Consider the following 6,551-nt stretch of genomic DNA (forward strand, 5'->3'; position numbering starts at 1 on the left):
ACATGTGAAAGTTGCTTTGTTCCTTTAGGCTACTTTCTAAATGAGAGTTCCTAAAGACATGTGCTCAAGGAAAAAAAAACCAACCAGCACATTACAATCCCTTAAATAATTTGTCTAATTTATGTATCTTGTGCAGCCATGCATATGTTTAATCAGACAGCTTTACCTTTATATTAAAAATATTGAATGTGTCAATGCTCTGTCTGTACGTCCTTGGCAGCCCACCACCTCCATGGCTGAACAGAAACCCATTTAACTCCTGCCACACAACTAACAGAAAGCCAGCATAGACTTGCTGGGATTTTTTTCACTGTGCATTTGGGCTCAGCATTGTCTCTAGGCTATGTAAAAAAGGACTGACTTACAGAAAAGGAGAAATCTTGAGACTTAACAATTGGTGTTCACTGGTTATTCAAACGTGAAGGATGCCAGGGTAGAGACCATCTCTCTCTCATCACAGAGTTCCTGTTCAGTGAAAAGAAAGCATTGCCACCATTATTACAATTATATAAACACAAGCATTACTGTTAGTTAACACTGTTGAATTCACCAAGCTCCACACCAAGTCAAGGACAGTGAACCTGCAGTTCCCAACACCTCCCACCCCAGGTGCTGCTGCTAAAGAAGGATTTCCTCATTTGGAGCTTGGACCTTACACCTGTTCCAGACACTTATCCAAACAATCAGAGAATCAATGTGTCCCAGGTTGACAGTGACATAAGGAGAACTTCCTTCTGCTAGATTAGGACTTGGACACTTGCCAATACAGTCAAGACAGGAAAGTTTATGCAAGATCCAGAAAAACCAGAGAATGAGGAGTAGAACCTGTCTCTCCCCTACTATAAATGTCTATCCTCAGATAAAGGATATTATTCCTGACAAATTAATATTAAGCCTCATTCTTTAGTTGTGAATGGCTCTGTAAAGATTTCTTTAATTGAAATAAAAATGGATAGCTACTACCAAGTACAATTAACATAACCCAGTGAATCAGATTTTGCTTTCTGCATTGCATCTCTGAGGTACAAGAGAACACCCTCTTTTAGTAACTGGGAATCTGACTACATAAATGAGATGATCTGGAAAGCCAACAAGGCTTCAAAAAGTTCAGTGACAGAATGATCACTCTGCCATCAGCTCTGCTGTCAGTGACTGGGACACATAGAGGCACATGGTGACACAGTGGTATTGCTGCCACTCCCTGATTCCTTCCCTCTGCAGCTCAGGACACAAAACAGTTGCTGCAAAATATTGAGAGGTGACTGGAATGGCATGTGGCAAAAATGCCACCAAAAGAAAAGGTCCTTCTGATGCCTGAAAGAATCTATAAACGAAACAACACACACTTTTGAGATTATAATAGTACAGGATACCTCCTATATAAAGGCCCCAGGAGCAGATATGTCCACAAAATGCCCACAAAAAATGTCCACAAAAGCCCACCCTTCCACAGGGTGAATACTGTTTTATAAGTTTAGTAAATTAGCATAATTGATAAAAATCCCCAATAAGGAGCACCAGTAGTGACATAATTCCCCCCAGTTTAGCCCCTTCTAAATCCTCTCCCCTTAGATGTGACTAAACTTTGTTGTTGAAAATGTGTCCAAAAGAGCTGTTTTTCAACCTTGGTTTCTAAGGAGAACCAAGATAGCATAGGGCTCTTGAAATGTGTTTTGTCTTTCTGCCTACCAGGGCAGGGAATAGTCCTGGGAGAACTATCTATGAATGCAATAACAGGCACAGAGCTCCAAATAGATGTGTAAAGAATACACAAAATATAGAAAAGAAAAAAGGCAAAAATCATTAGGCATCATTTCAAGCTCTGGGGCAAAGAAGGGCTGCACAGTTTGTTCCAGTGTGGTTCCTGCCAGGTTTGTTTTGTGGTGTTTCACCTCTGTACAGCAAGAGAGGAGCCTAAGCCCTTCAGTTTGGTTTAGGTTGTTTGAAGGTGCCTCAGTAGGAATCTTGACAGAGCCCCCAGCTTTCACAGAATGATTCATGGATACATCACATTTCCCAGAAACAATCAGTTCCTATGAGGACAGAAATACTCAGAAAACCAAGAAACCACACAATACTTGTATTGATTTGTACACACAGTGTCAGCCAGCTCTAGCTGTACCTTGAAATGCCATTTTTGTATCTGCATGGTAGATAGAGTACTAACAAGTACTAACAAGTACTAACAACTGAACAGCAGTCTGTCCCATATCCTTCAAAAATGCCTAATAAAGAATTTGTTTCATTTTCTGACCAGAAGATCTGCCAAAAGCAAGCTTCTTTCCATTACTGAAGTGTTTATGCTAGACTGCACACTGAATAATGTCTAAGAAGCAGCCTGAGATTTGAAGTGTTATGGTTTCTGTCTGTTTGGACCTCTGACTTCCCTGGACATAAAAGCAAAATCAGGTTCAATCTCCTATGCAAATAAACTCAAATGTTTAAGCATTTAATATGAAAAACAGGAATGTATGTCTGCATATGTCTTTGCAGGTGCATAAATTTGTATGTACTAATTAGAAAATTTTTCACAGTCGTGGAGCTTTGTACAGGACAAGAATAAATAGGACAGCAGCATCTTTACCTCAGTGTGTTCCCTCAGCTCTGAGAGCTGCTCTGTCCTGTGCCAGCTCCTGGCATTACAAGGTACCAAGGAGGCAATTTGTGAGCAGATGACTCATCCACACTTGGAATTGTCTGTGGCAGAGTGGGGTGAGCAGCACAGGTAACAATATGTGCGTATATTCTCTCTGAAGGCTTTGGGAGGCACAGGAAACATTTGAAAGGGTAAACAGAGTAAACACTGTCCTCTGACAGCAAAATGAGCATGAAGGAATACCAATCTGGCAGGCATTCCATTTACACAGAATTGTACAATCTTAAAACTATTTGCCTTATACCTCTGCTGTATATTCCCTGTAAAAATAATTAATTCACTGGGAAATAAAGATTGTAAAAAGAAAAGCCAACAAAACCTTGAAATGAAAGCTTTTCCCACAAAGCAAGAACAATTTCAAAATAAAGTTTCCCTATGACCCTTGAGTTAATTTATAATCTCATCCACAGCATAAAATCTTATTTCTTCTTATATATATATATAGGTATGTAGATGCTGAACAAAAATAAATGGGGGATGCGTTTCTCTGTCAGGGGCTGAACAGATAGCAGGTATCAGACTAAATGCAAATATGAGAGAATCAATTGCTTGTAACTTTGTGCCAAATTTGTCATATTTTAACTTCCTAGTTGCCACAGAAACTTCAGCCAGACTATTTTCATTTCAAAATGCCTCAATTTCAAGAAGAAAACAAACACATTTCTCAAGAAGTTTTCAGCTGTTGCAAAAGATCTAATTTTCAGCAACAGTATTCCCAAATGAATCAGAAATCTCATTTTTCATCTCAGTGCTAATGACACCCTACAAGGTGATAAAATTAGCAGCTGGAAAGTGTAATCTTGCCACCACACTTCTCAATTTGCCATTCACTTTTTTCAAGCCTGTTGTTCAGCTCTTGCAATTTTCTCAACAAATTTCCAAATTGTTTGTTTAATTAAAAGCCCAAAGCATATGTTGCTGACAAGCCTTTTATAACATTTTCATTATTCTCATGAGAGCTTTGTCTACCAAGAAACATCTCTTCCTGTCTCCATGATCACTATTCCTTTTTAAAGTGTGCTTAGTTCACTTATAAAGTTCTAATTTCCAACTGATTTTCTCAGATATGCTTATTTTCAAACTGGTTTGATAATCAGCCTCATACAATTTGCTGGTTTGATCTTCTCTGATAGAGAAATTTGTACAACTGATAGTGTGAACATTTCATAAATAGAAAACAAACACAAGAGTACTCAACTTCTTGGTGCAGAGAATTTCAAAACTGCTGAGAAGGGGAATATATCTGTTTCACTCTTGAAAGTTTCAAATCCACACAAAGAAAACATTAACAGAAATTTCAAGGTAAATTAGATCCAACAATCTGTCCAAAGCTTCTTTCAGCTCCTGAAACCATCTAGCTCTGTGACAGTAAAGCCCCTTCTACTGCCTTTACCAAGCAAAGGCTGCTTTTAGCATTTTAGAAGGTAGGCTGGAATATTTTAAGTGGCTTGAAGTTTCTTTAATGCCTTTGACTCTAACTTCAAATTCCTTATGAAGAATATTATCATTATTTTCCTGCAGAGAAATCCCATACTGAAATTATACAGCTTATTCAAAGAATGCAGCCCACTGCCCAAGTTTCCTGCTCTGCCATCAGAAATCCTTCCTGCCATGCGAGAGGTGAGATAATAACAGAAAATGAGGGGAGTCCAGAGAAAATCCCAGACTGGGATGTATCCCAACCTGGTCCAAAAAGCAAATGTTAAACTCCCCCCAATTTCCAGGTTAAGGGAAAAAAAATTCTATGTCTGACTCACATCCCAATCTACTCTTAGTGAAAGAGACAAATAGTTTGTGTTTTCGCACAATAGGAGTCTAATTTGGAACAGGGTGCTATTGAACAAAAGGTAATTGACAATTATGCAATTAACAGAAAATGTGGTTTACCTAATTCACAATAAAACAAGTGAAGTAAAAGAAGGAAGGAGTGGTTGGTGGCCCCATGTAGCACTGGCCTTTTAATACCCAGGAGATGCTTATTAAAAGAAGCTGCAAAAAAAAACCTTTTAAAAGAAGACAAATTGGATGTGTTCTATTCATCTGGGGGATGCTGATGGGACACAGCATATGCTTAATTTTATAAAGTTAACTCTTCTTGCACATTTTGTGAAGGAAATTTGAATACTCCTGTTAATATTTTGCAAAGACTTTTTTTCTTTTATTGAAAAAGGAACAGGACATTATGCCGAGAGGAGATGCAAGGCAAAACACAGAATATAGAACCCTTAGAAGTAAATAAAGTGATCCAATGGGTCCAAAATAAAAAAAAAAAAAAAAAAAGAAAATAAGTAAGGAGCCCTAAACTTTCAAGTGTATTTTCATATTTAATATTAATGTGATCATATTTACATTGATGAATATTAATAATGTTTACATGCTAAGTACAGCTTTAATATTCTGAGAAGAGTGATGCACTCAACTCAGACATGTCTCAGATTTAACATATGTGAAAAATGGGGTAAAGTTTCAAATGGTAGATTTTAATCAAGACCAGAGAGAAGAACATAATCCCAGAAGGTTCTGATTTGTTGAATTCCCTTTTCTTCTTTTCCCTGTTCCACTTAGTATTTCACACAAACCTTTGATTTTTCATAGATGCAATAGTATTGTCCATGAATAAATTAATGCAGATAAGTGGTTCTGAATATTAACAAAAATCCTGAGCTACACCAGCCCATGGTGAGTTGACAGAATTCACAGGGGTGCATTCAGAAAGCATTTCCAGGGACTCTCATGAGCTCATGTTTCCAACTGTTCAAAGGCAGACCTGGAGCTCTGGCAGAATGCAGAGTCCCCTATGTGGATTAAGTCACAACACTGCCCATGGCAAAAGCGAAAGGGACTCAGTGACAGAGGGTATCTTGTATTTTAAATTACATTATTGAATTCTCCTGGTTTTGTAGCATCACAATCTCTCTAAAACACAAAACTTGAGCACAGAACCTCAGTGTCAGTCTTAATCTAGTTTTACTCCTGAATAAATACATGATTTTTCTAGTTTCATGTGAATACATTTTTCCATTTTTTGATAATTAAAATATTTTCTTAGGAGCTGAGAAAATGAGGCTTTTGCAACAAAATGTGAAAAAAAAAAATATTTTGGTGTATTTATTAGCCCCTCTGTATTACCATGTAAAGAAAATGGACTCAATTCCTTTGTTTAGAGTGTAGCTAAATGATATAAGTGTTACATCATTCACTGTTTTCTTCAGAAGCAATAAGGCCACACAAAAAGCTGGAGCAGCATGAACTTTTTTCCTTTAGGGCAGACTACATTAACACACTTACTGAAGGAAGGGACAGTAATGACCCAGCCAGTACTTATCAGGACAAAATTAGTAATGATATATAATCCCAGTGGTTTAAAAGTAAGGAGTTCCAGTTCTAACAAAAGTCCTGGTAATGCCTTGGTTTAAAGTCTGAGCGAAATCTGTGTGTGTAACCCTCCAAAACAGCTTAGTATTAACAAAAACAAATAAAAAAGGAAAATAAACAAACAAATCTAGAAATCTGAACCAGAACCAACTTTTAGTGTCTAATGTCCAGATACCAACGTTTACATACTGGACATCTCTGTACAATTCTGAAGAACTGATCAACAGGAAAACTGTCGAGAAAGGTTAAAATCCCCAATAAATTGCAAACTGTTGGGTCCCCCCCCCCCCCTAAAGTTCTAATGATGTGGAAGCTGCATAATAATCTCCCTGTGAACCATAAACATAATAAAAGCTGAGGCCATTTCTAACATAATCTCTATCAGCAAGATGCCAGCGCTTTTCCAGATTTCCTAACGGGTGCCTGCTAATTCCATGCCAAAACTAGCAGTGGATTTCTTCCTTTTAATCTCCCCTAATGCCTTATTCGATTATTGTCACTGCTCTCCGGCCGCGCACCG

Source organism: Melospiza georgiana, chromosome 15, assembly GCF_028018845.1.
Source record: "Melospiza georgiana isolate bMelGeo1 chromosome 15, bMelGeo1.pri, whole genome shotgun sequence".
In the NCBI taxonomy this organism is placed as follows: Eukaryota; Metazoa; Chordata; class Aves; order Passeriformes; family Passerellidae; genus Melospiza; species Melospiza georgiana.